The sequence below is a fragment of the Dama dama genome, chromosome 28 (genome assembly GCF_033118175.1).
Source record: "Dama dama isolate Ldn47 chromosome 28, ASM3311817v1, whole genome shotgun sequence".
NCBI classification, from domain to species: domain Eukaryota; kingdom Metazoa; phylum Chordata; class Mammalia; order Artiodactyla; family Cervidae; genus Dama; species Dama dama.
The window spans coordinates 51,108,295-51,121,563 of NC_083708.1; the positions used below are offsets into that span (position 1 = coordinate 51,108,295).

The following is a 13,269-nucleotide window of genomic DNA, read 5'->3' on the forward strand; positions in this document are numbered from 1 at the left end:
AATCAGGTGACAGTGTATGTATGGGTCTTTTTTTTTCTGGACTGTAGTCTCTTCACTTACTCTTTTTAGTGGCAGACACAGTGGAAAGCTTCAGGGGCGGTTACACTTTTGCAATAAAAGTGACGTTGACCAATAGTAAATAATTGAATCAAAGCCACATTCATCTTTGAGCCGAACGCTTGTGTCATTATACTGGTTCTCCCATGTGCTTTAGGAATGTAGAGCTCATTTCCAAAGAGCGCCTGGGACATTTCAAAAACTTCTTATATGAGGAGAATCAGTAAGTAAATGAACAGATCTTCGTTGAGCATTGGCTCTGCTGTGTGCCTGTTGCTTTGCTGGGGCCTGGGGAAACAGGGTTGAATGGTACAGTTCCCAGTTTTTTTTTTTTTTTTGGTTTTGTTTTGTTTTACTTTGCTTCTAACTCTTCCTTTATGGTAAAAACATGACCGAAAGGTTGTATTTTATAAATAATGGACATGTTCATTTCTGCGTATGCTCCTGATTGTTTTCCTTCTGTCTTCTCTTTGCACCAGAAATAACATTAGAAATATATATTGGAATTTCTGCTTCCATCAATAATCAATAACCTCATTCTTTCTGAGTCCTCCTGGACATAGCACAACAAACAAGCAGATAAAGGAGTTCTTGGAAGAGTGGGAAGAAGGCAGGCTGCCTGGGGCCCCTGGGACTTGAGGAACAATAAAGCACAGGAATTCCTTGGATGTCCTTATTGTCTCTGATAGAACAGGGTGCTGCAACCTGGGAACAGACAGGAAAAAAAGCCTGCTTTCCTTAGCCAAAGGATGAGGAAAAGAATGGTTGTACAGCAGAAACCCTTTTGGTCAAAAACCTTCTTGCTTCTATTTTTGTAGACCTAGCCAAGTTTATTCTAAATCTGTATGGAAATGCCCAGAAATAGTTAAAGCAGTCTTGAAAAAGAAGTGGGGAGGAATCACTCTACCTAATACTTTACAGCTACATTATCAAGACAGTGTGATAGTTGTGGAAGAATAAACATAGAATAATGGAACAGAATAGAACCCAAAAATACACCTACAAAAGTTGTTCAGTTGCTTAAGTTGTGTCTGACTCTTTGTGACGCCATGGTCTGCAGCATTCCAGGCTTTCCTGTCCTTCACTCTCTCCCTGAGTTTGCTCAAACTCATGTCCGTTAAGTTGATGATGCCATCCAATCATCTCATTCTCTGCCCCCCACCCACCCTCCTGCCCTCAATCTTTCCCAGCATTGGGGTCTTTTCCAGTGAGTTAGTTCTTCGCATCAGGTGGTCAAAGTATTGGAGCTTCAGCTTTAGCATCTGTCCTTCCAGTGAATTCAGTATTGATTTCCTTAAGGATTGACTGGTCTGATCTCTTTGCTGTCCAAGGGACTCTCAAGAGTCTTCTCCAGCATCACAGTTTGAAATATCCACAAATGTGCTCAGTTGATTTTTGACAAAGGAGCAAAAGCAATTCTGTGGAAAAAAGATAGGTTTTTCAACAGATAGTGCTGGATCCATTGCACATATAGGTAAAAAAATGAACCTCACCATAAACCTCATACCTTATATAAAAATGAACTAAAGGGGCCATGGACTTGGATCCAAAGTATAAAACTATAAACCTTTTAGGGAAAACAGGAAATTTTTCATGTCTAGGGCTAGGGGAAAATTTCTTAAACTTGACACCAAAAGCATCATGCATAAAAAGGAAAACTGATAAATTGGACCACATCAAAATTAGAAATTTCTGCTTTGCACAAGACTGTTAAGAGGATGACAAGACAAACTAGAAGAAACTAGCTGCAAACTAAATAACCCACAAGACAGTATGTAGGGACATAAAGAACTCTCAAAACTGTAATAAACAAAGCAATTCAATTAGAAAATGGGCAAAAGATTTAAAGAGACATTTCACTGAAGATGGTATACAGATGGTAAATAAGGCCATGACAAGATGTCAGCATTATTAATAATTAGGGAAATGCAAACTGAAACTACAGTGAGATATTACTACATATCTCCTAGAACGGCTAAAGTGAAAACCAGTGACAACACTAAAATACTAATGAGAATGCTGAGAAACTGGATCACATACACATTTCTGGTGGGAATATAAAAAGGGTCAGCCACTTTGGACAACTGTGTGGCAGCTTCTTATAAATTAAACATGCAACTACCACGTGTGCATGCATTTGTGCTAAGTCGCTTCAGTTGTGTTCAACTCTTTGCAACTCTATGCAACCCACCAGGGTCCTCTGTCCATGGGATTCTCCATGCAAGAATCATGGAGTGGATTGCCGTGCCCTCCTTCAGGGGATCTTCCCTACCCAGGGGTTGGACATGTGTCTTCTTTTGTCTATAGCACTGGCAGGCAGGTTCCTTACTACTATCACCACCTGAGAATCCCCGCAACTACCGTATGACTTGGTAATTGTACTCTTAGGCATTTATGCTAGAGAAATGAAAACTTGTATTCACACAAAACTTGTATTACAGATATTCATAGAAGTTTTTATTTTGTGTACAAAATCTGAGAACAACCTACCTATCCTTTAGCAGCTGAGTGGTTAAGCAGACTTGGAGATTGGTGGGATACCGCTTAGCCAAAAAGAGAAGCAAACTATTGATCTATGAACTGAGTTGGCTGAGTCTCCAGAGAATTATGCTGAGTAAAATAGGCTAGTCCCCGAAGATGACATAACTGTACGATCCTATTCATGTAACATCCTTGAAGTTGTGTCATTATAGAGACAGAGAATAGATTAGTGGTTGCCAGGGGCAGGGACAGCAGTGGGAGAATGGGAAGGAGCGGGTATGACATAATAATGCAACAGGAGGGATCCCTGTGATGGAACTGTGCTGTATCTTGACTGTGTCATTTTCAATATCTTATTTATGATATAGTAAGAAACTCAGGGCAACTGGGTAAATGGGATTGCTGTGTTCTTTCTTAAAACTGCATATGAATCTCCAGTAATCTCAAAATAAAGTTGAATTAAAAAGATAAGTGTGAGACTTCCTTGGTGGTCCAGTAGCTAAGACTCCATGCTTAAGGGGCATGGGTTTGCTCCCTGGTCAGGAAAATTCCACATTCTGTGTGGCTATAAAAATTAAAAAATAGATAAATGTTGCTTGGTTTAGTGTCAGACTTAAATTCTAATACATTCTTTTTAAAAAATTTTATTTTTTTATTGAAGGATAATTGTGTTACAGAATTTTGTTGTTTTCTGTTAATCCTCAACATGAAGCAGCCATATTTATAAGTATACCCCCTCCCCTTTGAACCCCCCTCCCGTCTCCCTCCCCATCCCCCCCTCTGGGGTGATACAGAACCTCTGTTTGATTTTCCTGAGCCACACAGCAAATTCCCATTGGCTGTCTATTTTACACATGGTAATGGAAGTTTCCATGTTCCTCTTTCCATACATCTCACCCTCTGCTCCCCTCTCTGCATGTCCATATGTCTATTCTCTGTGTCTGTTTTTCCATTGTTGCCCTGTAAATAAATTCTTCAGTGCCATTTTTCTAGATTCCGTATATATGTGTTAGAATACGGTATTTATCTTTCTCTTTCTGACTCACTTCACTCTGTATAATAGGTTCTAGGTTCATCCTCCTCATCAGAACTGACTGAATGTGTTCCATTTTATGGCTGGATTCCTTTTATTTCTTTTTCTTCTCTGATTGCTGTAGCTAGGACTTCAGAACTATGTTGAATAATAGTGGTGAAAGTGGACACCCTTGTCTTGTTCCTGATCGTAGGGGGAATGTTTTTCATTTCATTTCATTTTTCATTTCATTCATCTCATTTTTCACTGTTGAGAATAATGTTTGCTGTAGGCTTATCATATATAGCCTTTACTATGTTGAGGTAGGTTCCTTCTGTGCCCATTTTTTGAAGAGTTTTAATCATAAATGGGTGCTGAATTTTGTCAAAGGCTTTTCTGCATCTATTGAGATTATCATGGCTTTTATCTTTCAGTTTGTTAATATGGTGTATCACATTGATTGATTTGCATATATTGAAGAATCCTTGCATTCCTGGAATAAACCCAACTTGATCATGGGGTATGAGCTTTTTGATGTGTTGCTGAATTCTGTTTGCTAAAATTTTGTTGAGGATTTTTGCATCTATGTTCATCAGTGATATTGGCCTGTAGTTTTCTTTTTTTGTGTGTTGTCTTTGTCTAGTTTTGGTATCAGGGTGATGGTGGCCTCATAAAGTGAGTTTGGAAGTGTTCCTTCCTCTGCAATTTTTTGAAAGAGTTTTAGAAGGATAGGCATTAGCTCTTATCTAAATGTTTGATAGAATTCTCCTGTGAAGCCATCTGGTCCTGGGCTTTTGTTTTTGGGGAGATTTTTGATCACGGCTTCAATTTCAGTGCTTGTAATTGGGTTGTTCATAATTTCTATTCCTGGTTCATTCTTGGAAGATTGAACTTTTCTAAGAATGTGTCTATTTCTTCCAGGTTATCCATTTTATTGCCATATAGTTGGTCATAATAGTCTCTTATAAGGTCTTTGTATTTCTGCACTGTTTGTTGTAACCTCTCCTTTTTCATTTCTAATTTCGTTGATTTGATTCTTTTTTTCTTGATGAGTCTGGCTAAAGGTTTGTCAATTGTGTCTATCTTCTCAAAGAACCAGCTTTTAGTTTTATTAATCTTTACTACTGTTTCTTTCATTTCTTTTTCACTTATTTCTGCTTGGATCTTCGTGCTTTCTTTCCTTCTACTAAATTTGGTGGTTTTTTGGTTCTTCTTTTTCCAGTTGTTTTAGGTATAAAATTAGTCTGTCTATTCAATGTTTTCCTTATTTCTTGAGGTAGGATTCAGCTGCTATACACTTCCCTCTTAGGACTGCTTTTGCTGCATCCCATAGGTATTGATTTGTCATGTTTTCATTGTCATTTGTTTCTAGAAATTTTTTGATTTCCCTTTTGATTTCTTCAGTAACCTGTTGGTTATTTAGAAACATGTTGTTTAATCTCCATGTGTTTGTGTTTCTTACAGTTTTTTTTCTTATAATTGATATCTAGTCTCATAGCATGGTGGTTGGAGAAGATGCTTGAAGGTACAATTTCAGTTTCCTTAAATTTACTGAGGTTTGATTTGTGACCCAAGATGTGGTCTATCTTGGAGAATGTTACATGTTCACTTGAGAAGAAGATGTATTCTTCTGCATTTGGATGGAATATCCTGAAGATATCAATGATATCCATCTCATCTAATGTATCATTTAATTCTTGTGTTTCTTTATTAATTTTCAGTTTTGATGATTTGTCCATTGGTGTGAGTGGGGTGTTAAAGTCTCCTACTATTATTGTGTTACTGTCATTATCTCCTTTTATGTTGTTAGTTTGTCTTATGTATTGAGGTGCTTCTATGTTGGGCACATAGATATTTATGACTGTTATGTCTTCCTCTTGAGTTGATCCCTTGATCATTATGTAGTGTCCTTCCTTATCTCTTGTAATCTTTATTTTAAGGTCTATTTTGTCTGATATGAGGATTGCTGCTCCAGCTTTCTTTTGCTTCCCATTTGCATGGAATATATTTTTCCATCCTCTCACTTTCAGTCTACATGTGTCTTGAGGTCTGAAGCGGGTTTCTTGTAGACAGCATATATATGGGTCTTGTTTTTGTATTCATTCAGCCAATCTGTGTCTTTTGGTTGGCACATTTAGTCCATTTACATTTAAAGTAATTGATATATATGTTCCTATTGCCATTTTCTTTGGGGTTTGGGGTTGATTTTGTAGATATTTTTCCTTCTGTTGTATTTCTTGACTATTTAAGTCCCTTTAACATTTGTTGTAAAGCTGGTTTGGTGGTACTGAATTCTCTTAACCTCTGCTTGCCTGAAAAACTTTGTATTTCAGGCAAGCAAAAGTTATTTGTATTTCTTCATCAGTTTTGAGATGAGATCCTTGCTGGGTACAGTAATCTTGCTTGTAGATTTTCCCCTTTCAGTACTTTAAATGTATCCCGCCATTCCCTTCTGGCCTGCAGAGTTTCTGCTGAAAGATCAGCTGTTAAGCGTACAGGGTTTCCCTTGTATGTTACGTGTTGCTTCTCCCTTGCTGCTTTTAATAGTCTTTCTTTGTGTTTAGTCTTTGTTAGTTTGAGTAGTATGTGTCTTGGCATGTTCTCCTTGGGTTTATCCTGTATGGGATACTTCGTGCCTGTTGGACTTGATTATTTCCTTTGCCATGTTGGGGAAATTTTCACCTATAATTTCTTCAAACATTTTCTCATACCCTTTCTTTTTCTCTTCTTTTTCCGTGACCCCTATAATTCGAATGTTGGTGCATTTGACATGGCCCCAGAAGTCTCTTAGACTGTCCTCAGCTCTTTTCATTCTTTTTGCTTTATTCTGCTCTTAGAAGTTATTTCCACCATTTTATCTTCCAGCTTACTGATTCATTCTTCTTCTTCAGATATTCTGCTACTGATTCCTTCTAGAGTATTTTTAATTTCAGTAATTGTGTGGTTTGTCTCTGTATGTTTATTCTTTAATTCTTCTTGGTCTTTGTTAATTGATTCTTGCAGTTTCTCCGTTTTGTTTTCAAGGTTTTTGATCATCTTTACTATCATTATTCTGAATTCTTTTTCAGGTAGTTTGCCTATTTCCTCTTCATTTATTTGGATTTCTGTGTTTCTAGTTTGGTCCTTCATTTGTGCAATATTTCTCTGCCTTTTCACTATTATTATTATTTTTTAAGTTATTGTGTTGAGGCCTCCTCCTTTCCCAGGCTTCAAGGAAAGTTGAATTCTTTCCTTGAAGAAGGTTGAGTTCTTTCTTCCTTTTGGTTTCTGCCCTCCTAAGATTGGTCCAGTGGTTTGTGTGAGTTTTGTATAGGGTGAGATTTCTGCTGAGTTTTTGTTTGTTTGTTTTTCCTCTGATGGGCAAGGCTGAGTGAGGCAATCCTGCCTGTTAATGATTGGGTTTGTATTTTTGTTTTGTTTGTTGTTTAGATGACGCATCCTGCACATGGTGTTACTGGTCGTTGGGTGATGCAGGGTCTTATATTCAAGTGGTTTCCTTTGTGTGAGTTCTCACTATTTGACACTCCCTAGGGTTAGTTCTCTGGTAGTCTAGGGTCTTGGAGTCAGTGCTCCTACTTCAAACTCTCAGGTCTTGATCTCTGGTCAGGAACAAAGATTCCACAAGTGGATGTTATGGCATGAAGTGAAATTAAAATAAATATCTGAAAATAAGAAACCAAAAACAAATCACAGTTACAAAATCAGGCAAATAATAATTAAAATAATGGAATATACACATATACATATACACCCATGAACAAAGTGAAAGCAGTCTGACAAAAATAAAGTACAGTAGATTGATCTGGTGAACAAAGGAAATCAAAATTTATATTTACCACCTAAGAGCAAAACTAACTAGAGCAATAACTGGAAAACAAAACTAAAGCAAGGTGCCAAGTGGGGAATAAAGCAATGAAAACAAAACTAACAAATCTGTTGAGAGAAAAGGAAAGAAAGAAAAGAAAGAAAGTATATATGCAAAGTTAAATAGAGGTAGATGAAGAATATTTATAAAAATTAAAGATTAACTATAAGGGGAAAAGAACAGTAGGAAAGGCAAACAAAGGAATAAATGTAGAAAAAGTATAATAGGTTTTAAAAAATTAAAATTATAAAAAGAGAGAAGAAAAAAACTGAAGAAGAAAGAAAAAAGGAAAAAAAAAAAAAAAAAAGGAAAACTCTACAGAACTGCAAAAGCCCAATGTAGAGGCAGAGATAGAACTTGTGACTGGATATACCCATATACATTTATACCCATAATCAAAATCAAAACAGTCCAACAAAAATAAAGTACAGTAGTTGACCCTGGTGAAGAAAGGAAACCAAAAATTATATCTACCAGAGCAAAACTAATTAAAGCACAAACTGGAAAACAAAGCTAAAGCAAGGTACCAAGTGGAGAATAAAGCAATGGAAATAAAACTAATAAATATGTTGAAAGGAAAGGAGAGAAAGAAAAGATGGAAAGAATAGATATGCAGAGTTAGATTGCGGTAGATGAAGACTTATAAATGTTAAAGATTAACTACAAGGGGAAAAGAACAGTAGGAAAAGCAAACAAAGGAATAAATGTAGAAAAATAATAATGGGTTTAAAAAATGAAAAGAAAAGAGAAAAGAAAAAAAATAGGAAAACTCCACAGAACTGCAAAAGTCCAACGTAGAGACAGAGGTTTATGATGACAATAAAAAATGTGACTGAGAAAAAAAAAACTCAAAAGCTTAATTGGATTTCTTAGTGCCAATAAAATTGACAACTACAACAGAGGAAGAATAAAAGGAAACAAACAAAAAATCCAAAAGAATCTACAGAGCAAGTCAAAAAATAAGAACAATAAATGTTTTTCTTGAGTCAATGCTGTCAGAGCCCTTTCCCTCTCTGGGAATCACAGTCCACCTCACCTCCCCAGGACGCCCTCCAACACTGTGCTGGTCTCTGGACCTGCTGTGGGGGCAGCTCAGAGTCTAATCTTCTCCTCTGTGTTCTTGCCTGCGACATCCACAGCTATCAGAGCTAGTGCATTTTCTTTTGTGGGAGCTCTCAGGGACCTTTTACATATTCCATCAACACAGAGACTGTCTAGCTGATCGTGTGGATTTAATCCGCAGCTTGTGCAGCTGGTGGGAGGGTTTGGGTTTCCTTAGCCGCACTGCCCCTGGGTTTCACCTGTGTTTTTATTTCCACCTCTGCATGTGGGTCGTCCACTGGGGTTTGCTCCTGAGGCTGCCCTGGAGGGCTTGGGTTTGCCCCGCGAGGGCCAGGCGTGGAGGTGGGGCAGCTGCTTGGGTCGCAGGGGTTCTGGCAGCCCCAGGTGCTCAGGGGGGTTGGCGGCGAGGGCGGCAGGAAATATAGTCTCTAGAAGGGGATGGCGACCACGATTGGCCAATACGCTCCAGTGTTCTTGCCTGGAGAACCCCTTCTCTGACCGAGAAGCCTGGCAGGCCACAGTCTACAGGGTCACAGAGAGTCGGACACGACCGAAGCGACCCTGCGCGCATCGACGCAAGACATTCTCTGCCTGCGGCAGCCCTGCCCCGTGAGAGCTGAGCTGAAGGCGGTGCAGCTGCTTGGCTTTGGGGACCCCGGCGGCGCCGAGTGTGCAGGGACACGGACCGCCTCCCCCGCAGGAGCTGTGGCCCGATCGGGGTCTTTTTTCCAGCCTCTTGTAGCTGACACCAAAGTGGGTTGCCATGCTCTCCTGCAGGAGATCTTCCTGACCCAAAGACTGAACCCACATCTCTTACATCTCCTATATTGGCAGGTGTGTGTGTTCTTTGCCAGTAGCACCATCTGAGAATTCCTAGGAACTGGTAACTATTGTTATATGTTTCCACAAGTCCTGGCCAGTGCCGAGTTGAGCTGATTTAACCTCATTGGAAAGGACTTCCCAGGTGGTGTTAGTGGTAAATAACTTGCCTGCTAATGCAGAAGACATAAGATATGTGGATTAGATCCCTGGGTCAGGAAGATCCTTTGGAGGAGGGAATGGCAACCCACTTCAGTGTTCTTGCCTGGAGAACCCCATGGACAGAGGAGCCTGGCAAGCTACAGTCCATAAGTTTGCAAGGAGTCAGACATGACTGAAGCGACTTAGCACTAGCACCAAACTCACTTGAAACCTCAGCAACCCCTGGAGAAAGCCCTGTTCCCGGAGCACAGACAGGGACAGTTTCACATCTTCATGGCTCCATCCCTACTCCGAGACTATGAGTAATGGGTGTGCTTCCTGAGTCGCTGGTAAGGTGAAGGCCAGGCACAATCTCTGCACTTTTCCTTAGGTTAGAACAGCGTTAAATGTGTAGGTGAAGCTACAAAGGTTTGGCAACTAAAAAAAACCTGGCCAGTGACCCCCTGCACCAGGACTCTGTTTAATGCAGAATCACCTCCAGGATCTTTTAAAATGCCCATTCTGATTCACTGGCTCTGGAAATAACCTGCATTTCTAACACGCTCCCAGAGGATGTCGATGCTGCTGGCCCACAGGTCAGCCCCCCTTGGAACAGAAGATTCCTTGATGATATTGCAGATTTGCTACTATTTCATTTGACATGAAAAACATGTCAAAGCAGCTAGCATTTTGACATTCCAAAGGCAGTGTCAAAATGGTTTGTAGTAAAGGCTTATACGTTAATTATATCAAAGAGTATGCGTGAAGTGATGGGAGATAAAAGACACAGGAGGAGAAAAGAGGAGCGTATAGCCAGGGCTATGGCGAAGTCCTTCTGGGAGCGTCAGGAGCAGCCTGCACTGCAGGAAGTAGAAGCTTTGGTGAGCGTGGAGCCTGAAGCCCCTTAAAGCAAGCGTGCATGGGTGCTACGTCACTTCAGTCGTGTCTGACTCTTTGCGACCCTGTGGACCATAGCCCGCCAGGCTCCTCTGTCCGTGGGATTCTCCAGGCAATACTGAAGTGAGTTGCCATGCCCTCCTCCAGGGGATCTTCCCAACCCACGGATTGAACATGCCCGTATCTCTTATGTCTCCTGCATTGACAGACAGATTCCTTACCACTAGCACCAGATGACAAGCCCCTTAAAGCTAGTTCAGTTCAGTCAGCTAGAGGAGCTGTCAAATTGGATGTGGGCAACAAAGGAATGGATAAAGAAGATGTGGTGTATTATATACACAATGGAATGTTACTCAGCCAGCGATGCAAAGAATGAAATAATGCCATTTGTAGCAACATGGAAGGACCTAGAGATTATCATAGTAAGTGAAGTCAGAGAAAGAGAAATATCATATATCACTTGTATGTGAAATCTAAAATCTGACGCAAATGAACTTATCTCCAGAACAGAAACAGACTCACAGGCATGGAAGACAAACATATGGTTACCAAAGGGGAAAGGGGATGGGAGGAAGGGATAAATGAGGGGTTTGAGATTAACAGATACATGATACTATATGTAAAGTAAACAGCCAGGACCTACTGTATAGCATGGGGAACTGTATTCAATGTCTTGTAATAACCTATCAGTCAGTTCAGTCGCTGAGTCATGTCCGACTCTTTGTGACCCCATGAATCGCAGCCTGCCAGGCCTCCCTGCCTATCACCAACTCCCAGAGTTTACCCAAGCTCACGTCCATCGAGTCGGTGATGCCATCCAGCCATCTCATCCACTGTTGTCGCCTTCTTCTCCTGGCCCCAATCCCTCCCAGCATCAGGGTCTTTTCCAGTGAGTCAGCTCTTCTCATGAAGACGCCAAAGCATTGGAGTTTCAGCTTCAGCATCAGTCCTTCCAATGAACACCCAGGCCTGATCTCCTTTAGGATGGACTGGTTGGATCTCCTTGCAGTCCAGGGGACTCTCAAGAGTCTTCTCCAACACCACAGTTCAAAAGCATCAATTCTTCGGCGCTCAGCTTTCTTCACAGTCCAACTCTCACATCCATACATGACCACTGGAAAAACTATGGCCTTGACTAAACGGACCTTTGTTGGCAAAGTAATGTCTCTGCTTTTTAATATGTTATCTAAGTTGGTCATAACTTTCCTTCCAAGGAGTAAGCGTCTTTTAATTTCATGGCTGCAATCACCATCTGCATTGATTTTGGAGCCCAAAAAATAAAGTCTGACACTGTTTCCACTGTCTCCCCATCTATTTTCCATGAAGTCATGGGACCAGATGCCATGATCTTAGTTTTCTGAATGTTGAGCTTTAAGCCAACTTTTTCACTCTCCTCTTTCACTTTCATTAAGCGGCTTTTTAGTTCTTCACTTTCTGCCATAAGGGTGGTGTCATCTGCATATCTGAGGTTATTGATATTTCTCCCTGCAATCTGGATTCCAGCTTGTGCTTCCTCCAGCCCAGCATTTCTCATGATGTACTCTGCATGTAAGTTAAATAAGCAGGGTGACAATATACAGCCTTGACGTACTCCTTTTCCTATTGGGAATCAGTCTGTTGTTCCATGTCCAGTTCTAACTGTTGCTTCCTGACCTGCATATAGGTTTCTCAAGAGGTAGGTCAGGTGGTCTGGTATTCCCATCTCTTTGAGAATTTTCCACAGTTTATTGTGATCCACACAGTTAAAGGCTTTGGCATAGTCAATAAAGCAGAAATAGATGTTTTTCTGGAACTCTCTTGCTTTTTCGATGATCCAGCAGATGTTGGCAATTTGATCTCTGGTTCCTCTGCTTTTTCTAAAACCAGCTTGAACATCTGGAAGTTCACAGTTCATGTATTGCTGAAGCCTGGCTTGGAGAATTTTGAGCATTACTATGTATTTCTTTTCCATTATAGGTAGTAACCTATAATGGAAAAGAAATACATCTGTATCTATATGTATATATCTAACTGAATCACCAGATCCCTGTTGTACACCTGAAACTACCCAACACTATAAATCAAGTATGCTTAGTCGCTCAGTTGTGTCCAACTCTTCATGACCTCATGGACTGTAGCCGCCAGGCTCCTCTGTCCATGGGGATTCTCCAGGCCAGAATACTGGAATGGTTTGCCATGCCCTCCTCCAGGGGATCTTCCCAACCTGGGGATTGAAGCCAGGTCTCCTGCATTGCAGGCGGATTCTTTACCATCTGAGCTACCAGGGCCTAAGAATACTAGGGTGCTTAGCCTATCCCTTCTCCAGGGGAACTTCCTGATCCAGGAATCAAACCAGGGTCTCCTGCACTGCAGGCAGATTCTTTACCCCCTGAGCTACCCGGGAAGCCCACAAATCAACTATACTTCTATTTTTTAAAAAAGCAGATGTGGGAATATCTCTGCTGGGATGGTGGTGGAGAGTAGGGAAGAACTGCTGTTCTCTGCTTTGGCTGAACACACAGGAGTTGGGAACCTCTGAAAGGTGCATCCCTGTGTGGGTGTCACAGACAGTTGGCTCGGTCACCCCAGAGACAACCACGTGCCCTACCATGGAAAGCCACCACTCAGAACCTGTCCTTCTGCAGTCTTGGGAACTCTCAAGATGTACAGTATCAGACCAGCCATGAAGCTGAGCCCTGGGTTCTGCACATCTGTATTTTTTAATGACATCCCCAGCATAAGTGGAGAGGCTAGAGAAGTACTTGAGTAGTACTTGTCAAAATATGTCTGTCATCAAGAGGGTAAATCTCCTCCACTCACCTCAGAGGTAGTTGGGCTGCTGAGCTATAATGAATAATTCTTATAGACTGAGGTTTTACTGTATTAGAATTTCAATGAGGCTGGCTTTATGCTGCTTTTTCAAATACATTGAAAATATTCTTTAGGATTCAAGTTA

General features: G+C 40.7%; 1 protein-coding gene across 2 annotated transcripts in view; it reads left to right on the forward strand.

Annotated features, from left to right (window-relative positions):
- Window positions 1–13,269, forward strand: part of GPR63 (G protein-coupled receptor 63) — a 63,290-nt gene that overhangs the window by 25,843 nt on the left and 24,178 nt on the right. The window lies entirely within an intron of this gene.